Source organism: Triticum aestivum, chromosome 2B, assembly GCF_018294505.1.
Source record: "Triticum aestivum cultivar Chinese Spring chromosome 2B, IWGSC CS RefSeq v2.1, whole genome shotgun sequence".
Lineage (NCBI taxonomy): Eukaryota > Viridiplantae > Streptophyta > Magnoliopsida > Poales > Poaceae > Triticum > Triticum aestivum.
This window is the reverse complement of record NC_057798.1, coordinates 61,931,089-61,949,426: the sequence shown is the minus strand read 5'-3', so window position 1 is coordinate 61,949,426 and position 18,338 is coordinate 61,931,089.

Sequence of the window (18,338 nt, the reverse complement as noted above, 5' to 3'; positions counted from 1 at the left end):
CCTGTAGAGCTCCTTTATAATCACCCAGTTACATTGTGACATTTGGTAGCACACAAAGTGTTCCTCTGGTAAACGGGAGTTACATAATCTCATAGTCATAGGAACATGTATAAGTCATGAAGAAAGCAATAGCAACATACTAAACAATCAAGTGCTAAGCTAATGGAATGGGTCAAGTCAATCACATCATTCTCCTAATGATGTGATCCCGTTAATCAAATGACAACTCATTCTATGGCTAGGAAACTCAACCATCTTTGATCAACGAGCTAGTCAAGTAGAGGCATACTAGTGACACTATGTTTGTCTCTGTATTCACACATGTATTATGTTTCCAGTTAATACAATTATAGCATGAATAATAAACATTTATCATGATATGAGTAAATAAATAATAACTTTATTATTGCCTCTAGGGCATATTTCCTTCAGTCTCCCACTTGCACTAGAGTCAATAATCTAGATTACACAGTAATGATTATAACACCCATGGAGCCTTGGTGCTGATCATGTTTGGCTCGTGGAAGAGGCTTAGTCAACGGGTCTGCAACATTCAGATCCGTATGTATCTTGCAAATCTCTATGTCTCCCACCTGGACTTGGTCCCGGATGGAATTGAAGCATCTCTTGATGTGCTTGGTTCTCTTGTGAAATCTGGATTCCTTTGCCAGGGCAATTGCACCAGTATTGTCACAAAAGATTTTCATTGGACCCGATGCACTAGGTATGACACCTAGATCGGATATGAACTCCTTCATCCAGACTCCTTCATTTGCTGCTTTCGAAGCAACTATGTACTCCGCTTGACATGTAGATCCCGCCACGACGCATTGTTTAGAACTGCACCAACTGACAACTCCACCTTTCAATATAAACATGTATCCGGTTTGAGATTTAGAATCGTCCGAATCAGTGTCAAAGCTTGCATCGACGTAACCATTTACGACTAGCTCTTTGTCACCTCCATAAAAGAGAAACATATCCTTAGTCCTTTTCAGGTATTTCAGGATATTCTTGACCGTTGTCCGGTGATCCACTCCTGGATTACTTTGGTACCTCCCTGCTAAACTAATAGCAAGGCACACATCAGGTCTGGTACACAGCATTGCATACATGATAGAGCCTATGGCTGAAGCATAGGGAACATCTTTCATTTTCTCTCTATCTTCTGCAGTGGTCGGGCATTGAGTCTGACTCAACTTCACACCTTGTAATACAGGCAATAAACCTTTCTTTGCTTGATCCATTTTGAAACTTTTCAAAACTTTATCAAGGTATGTGCTTTGTGAAAGTCCAATTAAGCGTCTTGATCTATCTCTACAGATCTTGATGCCTAATATATAAGCAGCTTCACCGAGGTCTTTCATTGAAAAACTTTTATTCAAGTATCCTTTTATGCTATCCAGAAATTCTATATAATTTCCAATCAACAATATGTCGTCTACATATAATATCAGAAATGCTACAGAGCTCCCACTCACTTTCTTGTAAATACAGGCTTCTCCAAAAGTCTGTATAAAACCATATGCTTTGATCACACTATCAAAACATTTATTCCAACTCCGAGAGGCTTGCACCAGTCCATAAATGGATCGCTGGAGCTTGCACACTTTGTTAGCACCTTTTGGATCGATAAAACCTTCTGGTTGCATCATATACAACTCTTCTTCCAGAAATCCATTCAGGAATGCAGTTTTGACATCCATTTGCCAAATTTCATAATCATAAAATGCAGCAATTGCTAACATGATTCGGACAGATTTAAGCATCGCTACGGGTGAGAAAGTCTCATCGTAGTCAACCCCTTGAACTTGTCGAAAACCTTTCGCAACAAGTCGAGCTTTGTAGATAGTGACATTACCATCAGCGTCAGTCTTCTTCTTGAAGATCCATTTATTTTCGATGGCTTGCCGATCATCGGGCAAGTCAACCAAAGTGCATACTTTGTTCTCATACATGGATCCCATCTCAGATTTCATGGCCTCAAGCCATTTTGCGGAATCTGGGCTCATCATCGCTTCCTCATAGTTCGTAGGTTCGCCATGGTCAAGTAACATGACCTCCAGAATAGGACTACCGTACCACTCTGGTGTGGATCTTACTCTGGTAGACCTACGAGGTTCGGTAGTAACTTGATCTGAAGTTTCATGATCAATATCATTACCTTCCTCACTAATTGGTGTAGGTGTCACAGGAACCGGTTTCTGTGATGAACTACTTTCCAATAAGGGAGCAGGTACAGTTGCCTCATCAAGTTCTACTTTCCTCCCACTCACTTCTTTTGAGAGAAACTCCTTCTCTAGAAAGGATCCAAATTTAGCAACAAAAGTCTTGCCTTCGGATCTGTGACAGAAGGTGTACCCAATATCTCCTTTGGGTATCCTATGAAGACACATTTCTCTGATTTGGGTTTGAGCTTATCAGGTTGAAGTTTTTTCACATAAGCATCGCAACCCCAAACTTTAAGAAACGACAACTTTGGTTTCTTGCCAAACCACAGTTCATAAGGCATCGTTTCAATGGACTTTGATGGTGCCCTATTTAACGTGAATGCATCCGTCTCTAAAGCATAACCCCAAAACAATAGCGGTAAATCAGTAAGAGACATCATAGATCGCACCATATCTAGTAAAGTACGATTACGACGTTCGAACACACCATTATGTTGTGGTGTTTCGGGTGGCGTGAGTTGCAAAACTATTCCACATTGTTTCAAATGTAGACCAAACTCGTAACTCAAATATTCTCCTCCACGATCAGATCGTAGAAACTTTATTTTCTTGTTACGATGATTTTCCACTTCACTCTGAAATTCTTTGAACTTTTCAAATGTTTTAGACTTATGTTTCATTAAGTAGATATACCCATATCTGCTCAAATCATCAGTGAAGGTGAGAAAATTATGATACCCGCCGCGAGCCTCAATATTCATCAGACCACATACATTAGTATGTATGATTTCCAACAAATCGGTTGCTCGCTCCATATTTCCGGAGAACAGCGTTTTAGTCATCTTGCCCATGAGGCATGGTTCGCAAGTACCAAGTAATTCATAATCAAGTGATTCCAAAAGTCCATCAGTATGGAGTTTCTTCATGCGCTTTACACCAATATGACCCAAACGGCAGTGCCACAAATAAGTTGCACTATCATTATCAACTCTGCATCTTTTGGCTTCAACATTATGAATACGTGTATCACTACTATCGAGATTCAATAAAAATAGACCACTCTTTAAGGGTGCATGACCATAAAAGATATTACTCACATAAATAGAACAACCATTATTCTCTGATTTAAATGAATAACCGTCTCGCATTAAACAAGATCCAGATATAATGTTCATGCTTAACGCTGGCACCAAATAACAACTACGCAGGTCTAAAACTAATCCCGAAGGTAGATGTAGAGGTAGCATGCCGACCGCGATCACATCGACTTTGGAACCATTTCCCACGCGCATCGTCACCTCGTCCTTAGCCAATCTTCGCTTAATCCATAGTCCCTGTTTCGAGTTGCAGATATTAGCAACAGAACCAGTATCAAATACCCAGGTGCTACTGCGAGCATTAGTAAGGTACACATCAATAACATGTATATCACATATACCTTTGTTCACCTTGCCATCCTTCTTATCCACCAAATACTTGGGGCAGTTCCGCTTCCAGTGACCAGTCCCTTTGCAGTAGAAGCACTCAGCCTCTGGCTTAGGTCCGGACTTGGGTTTCTTCTCTTGTGCAGCAACTTGCTTGCCGTTCTTCTTGAAGTTCCCCTTCTTATTCCCTTTACCCTTTTTCTTAAAACTGGTGGTCTTGTTGACCATCAACACTTGATGCTCCTTCTTGATTTCTACCTCCGCAGCTTTTAGCATCGCGAAGAGCTCGGGAATAGTCTTGTTCATCCCTTGCATATTATAGTTCATCACGAAGCTCTTGTAGCTTGGCGGCAGTGATTGAAGAATTCTGTCAATGACACTATCATCAGGAAGATTAACTCACAATTGAATCAAGTGATTATTATACCCCAGACATTTTGAGAATATGTTCACTGACAGAACTATTCTCCTCCATGTTGCAGCTATAGAACTTATTGGAGACTTCCTATCTCTCAATCTGGGCATTTGCTTGAACTATTAACTTCAACTCCTGGAACATCTCAGATGCTCCATGACGTTCAAAGCGCCGTTGAAGTCCCGGTTCTAAGCTGTAAAGCATGGCACAATGAACTATCGAGTAGTCATCAGCTTTGCTCTGCCAGACGTTCTTAACGTCGTTAGTTGCATCTGCAGCAGGCCTGGCACCCAGCGGTGCTTCCAGGACGTAATTCTTCTGTGCAGCAATGAGGATAATCCTCAAGTTACGGACCCAGTCCGTGTAATTGCTACCATCATCTTTCAACTTAGCTTTCTCAAGGAACGCATTAAAATTCAACGGAACAACGGCACGGGCCATCTATCTACAACAAACATAGACAAGCAAAATACTATCAGGTACTAAGTTCATGATAAATTTAAGTTCAATTAAACATATTACTTAAGAACTCCCACTTAGATAGACATCCCTCTAATCATCTAAGTGATCATGTGATCCAAATCAACTAAACCATGTCCGATCATCACGTGAGATGGAGTAGTTTTCAATGGTGAACATCATTATGTTGATCATATCTACTATATGATTCACGCTCGACCTTTCGGTCTCAGTGTTCTGAGGTCATATCTGTATATGCTAGGCTTGTCAAGTTTAACTTGAGTTTCTGCGTGTGCAACTGTTTTGCACCCGTTGTATTTGAACATATAGCCTATCACACCCGATCATCACGTGGTGTCTCAGCACGAAGAACTTTCGCAATGTGCATACTCAGGGAGAACACTTATACCTTGAAATTTAGTGAGAGATCATCTTATAATGCTACCATCAATCAAAGCAAAATAAGATGCATAAAGGATAAACATCACATGAAATCAATATAAGTGATATGATATGGCCATCATCATCTTGTGCTTGTGATCACCATCTCCGAAGCACCTTCATGATCACCATCATCACCGGCGCGACACCTTGCTCTTCATCATAGCATCGTTGTCGTTTCGCCACCTATTGCTTCTACGACTATTGCTACCGCTTAGTGATAAAGTAAAGCAATTACAGGGCGATTGCATTGAATACAATAAAGCGACAACCATATGGCTCCTGCCAGTTGCCGATAACTTTGTTACAAAACATGATCATCTCATACAATAAAATTTAGCATCATGTCTTGACCATATCACATCACAAAATGCCCTGAAAACAATATAGACGTCCTCTACTTTGTTGTTGCAAGTTTTACGTGGCTGCTACGGGCTGAGCAAGAACCGTTCTTACCTACGCTCAAATTAGTGTTGTTTTAAGGGACATTTACATTTATGCCCCTAATTTGTGCCTAGTCTCAGATTTACCCCTAAATTTTTTATGTGCTCAAATTTGCCCCTAAAAAGCATTTTAAGTTGCAGGAATGCCCTTCCATCTGGTCAAAGTTGTTTGACCAAAACTTTGAAAATTCATATCAAATTCATACGAAGTCAGAAAAATGCAAATAAGATATCAAAATGTTCATAAAAACATCACCTATACGCGAATGTCATTTATGTTCCTCACCTACATGTGCATTTATTTGAATTCACCCTAAATTGTTTTTAATGTTATAAACCCTAAAAAGCTTTAAAGAGTGCTTTTGTCATGAACGTAAATGACACATGCATATAGGTGTTGTTTTTATGAGCATTTTGATATCTTATTTTGCATTCTTCTAAGTTCATATGAATTTGTTATGAATTTTCAAAGTTTTGGTCAAACAACTTTGACCAGATGGAAGGGCATTCCTGTGACTTAAAATGCTTTTTAGGGGCAAATTTGAGCACATCAAAAAGTTAGGGGTAAATTTGAGTAGTGGGTTCGAGTTAGGGGCACAAATGTGAATGTCCCTTCTTGTTTTAACCTTCTCAAGGACCGGGCGTAACCACACTCGGTTCACCTAAAGTTGGAGAAGCTGACACCCGCCACCCACCAATGTGCAAAGCACGTCAGTAGAACCAGTCTCGCGTAAGCGTACGCGTAATGTCGGTCCGGGCCGCTTCATCCAACAATACCGCCGAACCAAAGTATGACATGCTGGTAAGCAGTATGACTTGTATCGCCCACAACTCACTTGTGTTCTACTTGTGCATATAACATCTATGCACCAGGCTCGGATGCCACTATAGGGGAACATAGTAATTTCAAAAAAAATCCTACGCACACGCAAGATCATGGTGATGCATAGCAACGAGAGGGGAGAGTGTTGTCCATGTACCCTCGTAGACCGTAAGCGGAAGCGTTAGCACAATGCGGTTGATGTAGTCGTACATCTTCACGATCTGACGGATCAAGTACCGAACGTAAGGCACCTCCGAGTTCAGCACACATTTAGCTCGATGACGTCCCATGAACTCCGATCCAACAGAGCTTTGCAGGAGAGTTCCATCAGCACGACGGCATGATGATGGTGTCGATGATGCTACCAACACAGGGCTTCGCCTAAGCACCGCTACGATATTACCGAGGTGGAATATGGTGGAGGGGGGCACCGCACATGGCTAAGAGACCAATGATCAATTGTTTTGTCTAGAGGTGCCCCCTGCCCCGTATATAAAGGATCAAGGGGGAGGTGCGGCTGGCTAGGAGGAGGCGCGCCAGGGAGGAGTCCTACTCCCACTGGGAGTAGGACTCCCTCTTTTCCAAGTTGGAGTAGGAGAGGGAAGGAAGGGAGAGAGGAGATGAAGGAAAGGGGGGGCCTCCTTGTCCTATTCAGACTAGCGGGGGATGGGGCGCGCGGCCTGCCCTGGCCGCCCCTCCTCTTCTCCACTAGGGCCCATGAGGCCCAATAAACCCCCCAAGGGGTCCGGTAACCGCCCCGGTAGTCCAGTATATGCATGAAACCTTCCGAAACCATTTCGGTGTCCGAACATAGTCATCCAATATATCGATTTTTACGTCTCGACCATTTCAAGACTCCTCGTCATGTCCGTGATCATATCCGAGACTCCGAACTAACTTCGGTACATCAAAACACAAAAACTCATAATACCAATCGTCACCGAACTTTAAGCGTACGGACCCTACGGGTTCGAGAACTATGTAGACATGATCGAGACACGTCTTTGGTCAATAACCAATAGTAGAACCTGGATTCTCATATTGGCTCCTACATATTCTACAAAGATCTTTATCGGTCAAACCGCATAACAACATATGGTGTTCCCTTTGTCATCGGTATGTTATTTGCCCAAGATTCGATCGTCGGTATCTCAAGACCTAGTTCAATCTCGTTACCGGCAAGTCTCTTTACTCGTTACATAATGCATCATCCCGCAACTAACTCATTAGCTACATTTCTTGCAAGGCTTATAGTGATGTGCATTACTGAGAGGGCCCAGAGATACCTCTCCGACAATCGGAGTGACAAATCCTAATCTCGAAATACGCCAACTCAACACGTACCTTCGGAAAGACCTGTAGAGCTCCTTTATAATCACCTAGTTACGTTGTGACATTTGGTAGCACACAAAGTGTTCCTCCGGTAAACGGGAGTTACATAATCTCATAGTCATAGGAACATGTATAAGTCATGAAGAAAGCAATAGCAACATACTAAACGATCAAGTGCTAAGCTAACGGAATGGGTCAAGTCAATCACATCATTCTCCTAATGATGTGATCCCGTTAATCCAATGACAACTCATGTCTATGGCTAGGAAACTCAACCATCTTTGATCAACGAGCTAGTCAAGTAGAGGCATACTAGTGACACTATGTTTGTCTATGTATTCACACATGTATTATGTTTCCGGTTAATACAATTCTAGCATGAATAATAAACATTTATCATGATATGAGGAAATAAATAATAACTTTATTATTGCCTCTAGGGCATATTTCCTGCACAGAGTGTGTATAATCCATGGACTCAACATTAGTCAAAAGAACTCATATACTTATTGCAAAAATCTACAAGTCATCAAAAACCAAGCACTACGCGCATGCTCCTAGGGGAATAGATTGGTAGGAAAAGACCATCGCTCATCCGGTCGTCCCCGACCGTCACTCATAAGGATGCACAATCTAAGAACACCTCATGTTTCAAATTTGTTACACAACTTTTACCATACGTGCATGCTACGGGACTTGCCAACTTCAACACAAGCATTCTTTAAATTCATAATCACCCAACTAGCATGACTCTAATATCACTACCTCCATATCTCAAAACAATTATCAAGTATCAAATCGATCATAGCATCCAATTCACTTCCTATGGTAGTTTTTATTATACCCAACTTGGATGCCCATCATTCTAGGACAAATTTTGTAACCATAGCAAATACCATGTTGTTCTAAGAGACTCTCAAAATAATATAAGTGAAGCATGAGAGATTAACAATTTCTACAAAATTAAGCCACCGCCGTGCTCTAAAAGATATAAGTGAAGCACTAGGGCAAAAACTATCTAGCTCAAAAGATATAAGTGAAGCACATAGAGTATTCTAATAAATTCCAATCAAGTGGGTTTTTCCCAAGAGGTGTGTACAGCAAGGATGATTGTGGTAAACTAAACAGCAAAGACTAATATCATGCAAGACGCTCCAAGCAAAACACATATCATGTGGCGAGTAAAAATATAGCTCCAAGTAAAGTTACCGATAGACGAAGACGAAAGAGGGGATGCCTTCCGGGGCATCCCCAAGCTTAGGATTTTGGTTATCCTTGAATATCTTGGGGTGCCATGGGCATCCCCAATCTTAGGCTCTTGCCACTCCTTATTTCATAGTCCATCAAATCTTACCCTAAACTTGAAAACTTCACAACACAAAACTCAACAGGAAATCTCATAAGCTCCGTTAGTGCAAGAAAGAAAAACTACCACATAAGGTACTTTAATGAACTCATTCTTTATTTATATTGGTGATAAACCTACTGTATTCCAACTTCTCTATGGTTCATACCCCTACATACTAGCCATAGATGCATCAAAATAAGCAAACAACCCACGGAAAACAGAATCTGTCAAAAATAGAACAGTCTGTAGCAATCTGTAACTCTTGAATACTTCTGGAACTATAAAACTCTTACCAAAATAGGAAGTCCTGGGAAATTTGTATATTGATCTACATCAAAAAGAATCAACACAAAAGCACGTTTCTGTGAATTACTAAAATCATTTTCATGCATGCAAAGTTTCTGTTTTTCAGCAGAATCAAATTAACTATCACTGTAGTTAATCCTATAGGTTCTACTTGGCACAAACACTAATTAAAACATGAAAAAACATCTAAACAGAAGGTAGATGAAAAATTTATTACTAAACAGAAGCAAAAACAAAAAAACTAAAATAAAATTGGGTTGCCTCCCAACTAGCGCTATTGTTTAACGCCTCAAGCTAGGCATAAAAGCGAGGATATATCTAAGTAGTGCCATCTTTGGCACTCAATTCCTCAATAGAGCACTTATAATCTTTAGGGGTTTCTCCCTTTTTAGCAATGATTCAGCCCTTAGGCAAGAATTCAAGAAATTCATTTGTAGCAAAAGGTTCCTCAATGATAGAGAGACAATTGGGATGAACACTTATTGATTTGAGCTCCGCATTTTCCTTACTAGAAGATTCACCCGTATTCTTAGGAACATAGATAAATTTGGTAGTTTTGGTAGGGGGAGTTGGAGTATTTTTCACGAAGGAAAAAGCTGAACCTAAGTTAGTGATAATATCTTCAAGTTTACCGATTCTTGAAGAATCTAGATTTATTCTTTCGTTAACTATGGGTTCTTTCTCCTTAAGATTTTTCAAAGTAACTCCAACCCTAGACCCATATTGGGTAATTTGGTTGTGGATCTTTTTATCCAAATTTTCAATTAACTCAACAGTGACAACTTTATTTTCAATAATTTCAAGCCTTTGCATCACATGTTCTAGAGTTAAAATAGTTCCATTAACCAAAAGAGGGGGTGGACCAAACAAATCTAACATAGCATTATAAGCATCAAAAGTATGGCTATCCAAGAAATTCCCTCCGGTAATGGTATCACGAATGCATCTATTCCAAGGGGTAATGCCTACATAAAAATTGCGAAGAAGAACGGAAGTAGAGAGCTTCCTAGTAGATCTATTTTGAGCATTGCAAATTCTATGACAAGCATATTTTAGATTTTCTCCCTCCCTTTGCTTAAAATTAAGAATTTCATGTTTGGGAGTAATAACGAGGATAGGAGGACTAGCCATAGCGACGAGAAATCCAACACACAAGCAAACAAAAAGGCAAGCGAAAGAGAGAGGAGATTGGGAAAGAGAGGGCGAATAAAACAGCAAGGGTGAAGTGGGGGAGAGGAAAACGAGAGGCAAATGGCAAATAATGTAATGCGAGGGAGATGAGTTTGTGATGGGTACTTGGTATGTCTTGACTTGAGCGAAGACCTCCCCGGCAACGGCACCAAAAATCCTTCTTGCTACGTCTTGAGCTTGCGTTGGTTTTCCTTGAAGAGGAAAGGGTGATGCAGCAATAGTAGCGTAAGTATTTCCCTTAGTTTTTGAGAACCAAGGTATCAATCCAGAAGGAGGCTCCTCAAAAGTCTCACGCGCCTACACAAACAAACAAGAACTCACAACCAACGCAATAAAGGGGTTGTCAATCCCTTCACGGCCACTTGCGAAAGTGAGATCTGATAGAGCTAATATGATAAGATAAATATAATTTTGGTATTTTATGATATAGATTGGAAAAGTAAAGATGCAAATAAAAGTAGATTGAAAGCTTATATGATAAGAGATAGACCCAGGGGCCATAGGTTTCACCAGAGGCTTCTCTCAAGATAGAATAAGTATTATGGTGGGTGAACAAATTACTGTCGAGCAATTGATAGAAAAGCGAATAATTATGAGATTATCTAGGCATGATCATGTATATAGGCATCACGTCCGTGACAAGTAGACCGACTCCTGCCTGCATCTACTACTATTACTCCACACATCGACCGCTATCCAGCATGCATCTAGAGTATTAAGTTCATAAGAACAGAGTAACGCATTAAGAAAGATGACATGATGTAGAGGGACAAACTCATGCAATATGATATAAACCCCATCTTTTTATCCTCGATGGCAACAATACAATACATCTCTGGCTGCCCCTGCTGTCACTGGGAAAGGACACCGCAAGATTGAACCCAAAGCTAAGCACTTCTCCCATTGCAAGAAACATCAATATAGTAGGCCAAACCAAACTGATAATTCGAAGAGACTTGCAAAGATAACTTAATCACACATAAAAGAATTAAGAGAAGATTCAAATATTTCTCATAGATAAACTTGATCATAGACCCACAATTCATCGGATCTCGACAAACACACCACAAAAAAGTTACATCGAATAGATCTCCAAGAAGAACGAGGAGAACTTTGTATTGAGATTCAAAGAGAGAGAAGAAGCCATCTAGCTAATAACTATGGACCCAAAGGTCTGTGGTAAACTACTCACAACTCATCGGAAGGGCCTTGGAGATGATGTAGAGGCCCTCCGTAGTCGATTCCCCCTCCGGCGGAGCGCCGGCGAAGGCTCCAAGATGGAATCACACGGATACAGAAGGTTACGGCAGTGGAAATAGTTTTTCGTGGTCGCTTCTGATGTTTTCGGGGTACATGGGTATATATAGGAGGAAGAAGTAGGTCGGTGGACGCTCTAGGGGCCCGTGAGGGTGGGGGGCGCGCCCACCTGTAGGGGGCGCGCCGGGCACCTCGTGGCCGCCTCCCTTGTTTCTTGACTTCCACTCCAAGTCCTATGGATCACGTTTGTTCCAAAAAGATCGCTCCCGAAGGTTTCATTGCGTTTGGACTCCATTTGATATTCCTTTTCTTCGAGACACTGAAATAGGCAAAAAACAGCAATTCGGGTTGGGCCTCCAGTTAGTAGGTTAGTCCCAAAAATGATATAAAAGTGTAAAGTAAAGCCCGTAAACATCCAAAACGGGTAATATAATAGCACGGAACAATCAAAAATTATAGATACGTTGGAGACGTATCAATAGCAGTGTGTGGCACATACTTTAAACCATGAGGCCCAAGTTCAATGGCCCACTTGGCGACTCGTCCTGTGGCTTCTATGTTTTGAATGATATCTCCTAAAGGAGCAGAACTGACCACAGTGATAGGATGGCCCAGGAAATATTGCTTAAGCTTTCGGCTTGCCATGAACACCCCATAAACGAGCTTCTGCCAATGTGGATACCGTTGCTTGGACTCAATAAGTACCTCACTGATGTAATAAACCGGTCGTTGAACCAGTTGTTCCTTGCCAGCCTCCTTGCGCTCCACCACAATGGCCACACTGACCGCACGTGTGTTAGCAGCCACATATAACAATAATGGCTCCTTATCAATGGGAGCAGCAAGGACTGGCGGCTCAGCTAGCTGTCTCTTCAAATCTTCAAAGGCGGCGTTGGCAGCATCACTCCAGACGAAGTCGTCTGTCTTCTTCATCATCTGATACAGCGGTATGGCCTTCTCACCTAACTGGCTTATGAACCGGCTTAAAGCAGCAATACGACCCGCCAGACGTTGAACATCATTGATACACGCTGGTTTAGCCAAAGAGGTGATTGCCTTGATCTTCTCCGGGTTAGCCTCAATGCCTCTGTTAGAAACCAGAAAACCCAAAAGCATGCCTGCCGGCACACCAAAAATGCACTCAGCCGGGTTAAGCATCATCTTCTAGACCCGGAGATTATCAAAGGTCTTCTTCAGATCATCTATCAAGGTCTCCTTTTCTCTGGATTTCACCACAATGTCATCCACATAAGCATGAACATTGCGCCTGATATGATTGTGAAGACAGTTCTGCACACATTGCTGATAAGTCGCCTAGGCACTCTTAAGCCCAAAAGGCATAGACACATAGTAGAAGGCTCCAAATGGAGTAATAAAAGTCGTCTTCTCCTGGTCCTTAACTGCCATCTTGATCTGATGATAACCAGAATAAGCATCCAAAAAGCTCAAATGCTCACAACCCGCCATAGCATCAATGATTTGATCAATACGAGGGAGAGCGAAGGGATCTGTCGGACAAGCTTTGTTTAAATCCGTGTAATCCACACACATACGCCAAGTGTTGTTCTTCTTAAGCACCAGCATCGGGTTAGCCAACCACTCTGGATGAAAAACTTCAATAATGAACCCGGCCGCCAAGAGCCGGGCCACTTCCTCACAAATGGCCTTACGCCTCTCTTTATTGAGCCGCCGAAGAAACTGTTTGACCAGCTTAAATTTTGGATCAATATTGAGAGTGTGCTCAGTGAGTTCTCTTGGTACACCCGGCATGTCAGAAGGCTTCCATGCAAAGATGTCCCAGTTCTCATGGATGAACTCGATGAGCGCGCTTTCCTATTTGGGATCCAGATTGGCATTGATACTGAATTGCTTAGATGAGTCGCCTGGAACAAAATCAACAAGCTTGGTATCATCAGCCGACTTGATCTTCATTACCAGCTCATGGTCTGTGGTTGGTTTCTCCAAAGACGTCATGTCCGTCGGGTCAACATTGTCCTTGTAGAACTTCAACTCCTCTGTTGCACAAACAGATTCAGCGTAAGAAGCATCGCCTTCCTCACGTTCCAAGGCTATCTTCCGACTCCCATGCACTGTGATGGTGCCCTTATGACCCGGAATCTTGAGCTGCATATAAACATAACATGGTTGTGCCATGAACTTGGCATAAGTCGGTCGTCCAAACAGGGCGTGATACGGGCTCTTGATTTTGACCACCTCAAAAGTTAACTTCTCAGCCCTAGAATCATGCTCATCTCCAAAGGCCACTTCCAGTTCAATCTTACCCACTGGGTATGCCGACTTACCAGGGACCACTCCATGAAAAACAGTGTTGGAAGTCTTGAGGTTTTTATCAGTCAACTCCATGCGACGGAAAGTCTCATAATAGAGGATATTGATGCTACTGCTTTCATCCATGAGCACCTTAGTGAACTTGTATCCACCAACCTGAGGTGCCACCACCAAGGCCAAGTGACCCGGATTGTCAAACCGGGGAGGATGATCTTCCCTACTCCACAGAATAGGTTGCTCAGACCATCTCAAATAACGAGGAACTGCCGGCTCAATAGCGTTCATAGCCCTCTTATGAAGCTTCTGATCCCGTTTGCACAAACTGGTGGTAAACACATAATATTGTCCATTATTCAGCTGCTTCGGATTACTCTAATATCCACCTTGCTGCTGTTGTTGACCTCCCTGGCAAGATTGCTGATTATAACCACCTTGATTACCTTGAGAGCCCTGAAAATTGGAATTTGAACCGCCGCTCGGGCCATGAAAGCCGCCACCACCTGAGCCGCCACTCGGCCCATGATTACCATCGAACATATTGGAATTCTTGAAAGCTTTCATGATCGTACAGTCCTTCCATAAGTGAGTGGTCGGCTTCTGCGGAGTACCATGCCTTGGACAGGGCTCATTCAGTAACTGCTCAAGCGTGCCGAACCAAGGAGGTGATCTCCCCTTATGTCGTTGATTGTTGTCCTGCACATTGGTGTTAGCCACAAACTCCAAGCTACTGTCAGCCTTACGTTTATTATTACCTTCTTGATTTGTCGGGTTATACTAGGGACCCTTGGCGTTGTCGTTCTTCTTTCCCTTCCCTGTCTTCTCATCGTCAGAATCGGGATCCTTGGTACTATCAGAGTCGGCGTATTTGACTAGAGCCGCCATCAGCTGGCCCATGTCATTACAATCGCGCTTGAGCCGCCCCAGCTTCATCTTCAGAGGCGTAAAACGGCAATTTTTCTCCAACATTAAGACTGCAGAGCCAGCATCCATCTAATGTATTATGGCTTTGACCCGGCGCACCCAATGGGTCGTGGACTCACCCTCTTCTTGCTTGCAATTAGTCAAATCCACAATTGACATAGGCTGCTTGCATGTATCTTTGAAGTTCTGAATGAACCGGGCTTTTAACTTTGCCCATGAACCGATGGAATTAGGCGGCAGCCCCTTCAACCAAGTGTGGGCCGTCCCATCCAACATCATGGTGAAGTACTTGGCCATCGCAGCGTCACTGACTTCCAGTAGCTCCATAGCCATCTCATAGCTTTCAATCCACGCCCCAGGCTGTAAGTCGGCCGTGTAATTATGCATCTTTCGAGGCCCCTTAAAATCCTTGGGAAAATGCTCGTTCCGCAGAGCCGGCACCAGATAAGGGACACCTCCGGTCCTAGTGGTCATGCCTGCCTCAATGGAAGTCGTCGGATAAACCGGAAAAGACCGGTAAGCTGCCCGCTAAGCCGCCTGCTGAGCCGCCCGCTCAGCCTCTTACGTATTCTGTCCTGATCAACCAAGTTAAGAGCTCCATCACGCGTCGGGTCATGCCCGCATGGCTGGTCACGGCGCTGGGCGTTGCTTGAAACGGCCGCTGAATCCATGTGCCTGCTATAACTCGGGTCCAGCTTGGACGAGGGGTCGAATGAATCCTGTCTCGGATATACGAGTACGCCTCCTGCTGCACCAAAGCCGTCTGAAGAAGCTCTCTGACCCTTCGAGTTTCAATTGTCGTCGGAGAGTCGCCCTCCATCGGGAGAGTCGCCAATTGTGCCGCCGCAGCAATCATGTTCTCCAAAGGGTTAGAATAATGACCCGGTGGTGTTGGTACATACTGAGGTGGAGCAATATTCATCCGGGGAGGTTCCGTCATATGTGGCTGAACCGGCATTCCAACCCCGGGTGTTGCAACCCAATCTATCTCCGGCGGGTTACTGGGCCCTGCATCGAGTGTACGGAAGAGGTTTCGAGGATCATAAACCGGAGGCAGACGGGATTGAGTCTTCTAGTACCTCCTCCTCATGACCTCATTCGACGCGTTCTGATCCCACGTGAGCTGGAAAGCCTGCGGCTGAATCCGCTGAGCCTGGGCATCCAGAGCCGCCTGCTCTGCGGTCATCCTGACGTCCTCTGCCGCCAGGTCTTCCGTAGCCTGCACTATATCTTGCTTTAACTGCGCCACTTCCGCATCATGTTGAGCTTGATCCGCCGGGTTGACCACGGCGGTTAATAGACTTGTCATCTTATCCGTGAGATACATCAGCACCTGAGCCGGCGGACGCACAGGGCCTCCTACCCCGGCATCCACTGACCCGGAGGTTATCACTGCCGCAGTCGTAGAGTTTTGAACGGGTTGCGTGCCAGCCATGAAGATCCCAACTCTGCTCGGTGTCTCAAGGAGGTCCGGAATACTGATGCCATCGGAAGAGCCCCCAAGCCCGTTGTCTTGCAATTGATATAACGAATCCCTCTCACCCATGGACGACTCACCATCAGAATAGATGGACGTCTCACCGATGGACACAAATCCTTCAGAAAGTCCCCCTCCATGGATGCATCCCATGAAGGCATGCTTCATGGCAGGCTGAGCCCGGGCGGGTCTCGCACGCTGAGCCGTCTCGACGAGGTCGGTGTAGATGTCCGGCTCAGGGCCCGGCTCGCCGATCTTGCCGATGAAGACGTGGATTCCGCCGAAGGTGACCCGGTACCTGTACTCAATTGAGCCGGCGTCGGGGCCCCAGCCTACATCGTCGATGTAGAGCTTGCCGCAACGACTCTTGGTCATCCGGACCACAGCGTATCCCTTGAGCCCTTTGAAGCTTCCCTTCAAGAACTCAAATCCACCGTGCGCTAGCCCCACGGTGGGCGCCAACTATCGTGGAATTGTCACGTCAGATGTCCTAGTGAAAGGACTTAGTTGTGGAGCCATCGCAAGTAGGAAGCTTAAAGGGGTTAATCGGGACAAAGGACACGGGGTTTATACTGGTTCGGCCCCTTATGGTGAAGGTAAAAGCCTACGATCCAGTTTTGAGTGGGATTGCTTATGTCTCGATTACCAGGGAGCGAAATCGCTTGACCTAGCTCTCCGTCTGGTGTCACTTGCCCTGAACCGCCGCCGGGTCGTCCCTTTATATACATAGGTCAACGCCAGCGGCTCACAGAGTCCCGGCCGGCTCATAAACAGTGTCCGGCTCGGTCTCTAACTATTCTTGCCTTACAATACAAGTTATGTACACATGGCGGTTTATCTCTACGGGCCTTAAGTCGCCTTTGGGCTTTGGGCCCTTAACTGAACCACCATCTTCAAGCTTGTCTTGGGCTTCAAGAGTCTTTATAGGTATAACCCGGCCCCTCCTGGGCGGGTCATACCTAATAGTTATATCCTCAACAGTGACTGTAATTTGAGGATTATGTGTATTCATTAAAAGTTAATGCTTTAATCTGGTACTTTATCAAAGGAGTATCTTAGATAGCCTTAATTTCCATTAGGATCCTGCACAAATGGGAGGGTGGGACAAAAGACATGGTGTAAGTTCCTATTGAAAACACGTATAACTATATATAGAATACATTCCTACATTGATGTGATGAATTTGAGCTGGCATGTTGTTGCCTATGTTTATGCTATCAACACCCTATTATCCATTCTCATGCCTACTGATCATTTTTGCTCTTTCTAAGAAACTTTTTACTTGGCAATTGCTGAGTATTGTTGCTTTTGTTACTATTCTGCAATCCAACTACAATCACTTCATCCCATTTGCTACTAACGAATTTCCCCGAGCAAGTATTTACTTACATGTGTGGTCGAGTTGACAACTCAGTTGCTAAAGCTTATAAATATTCTTTGTCTCCCTTGTGTCGAATCAATAAATTTGGGTTGTCATACTTCCCATCGCAGATTGTTGCGATCCCTTGCACTTGCGGGTTATCGTAGACCAGTGATGAGAGTGAAGTCCCCATAGTACTCTTCCATGGACATGTCTTCTTGTTATCGAGTGTTGCAAATTCTGCAACAAGGAAAAAGAAACTGCACCACCAAGGTGAAGGTGGCGCTGCTCAAAGTACTTCCATATCTCTTTAGCTGAAGTGTGATGCTCAAGACTCATTTGGGGTGACGGATCAACGCCCAGAACTAAGATTCTCGTCACTTAATAGTCGATCTTTTGCCAAGACTTCCTAGTTGCATCGTCATTCAAATTAAGCGGGTCATCTGTCAAGTGAGAGCCAAAACCAGCCAACAAGATAGTCTAGGCTAAAATGCACATTCCCTGTTATTTGAACCATCAAACTTAATTTATATGGTCATACTCCCAAAATCGTTCCTTGCCATGGTTGTTAGGAGAAAGCAATGTTTTATTTCCTTGACTGGGCAGCAACAACCTATCCAGTAGATATGAACAGAGAAAGTAGCAGACTGGATTGACTTACTGAGCGGACAAGTTGGAAAG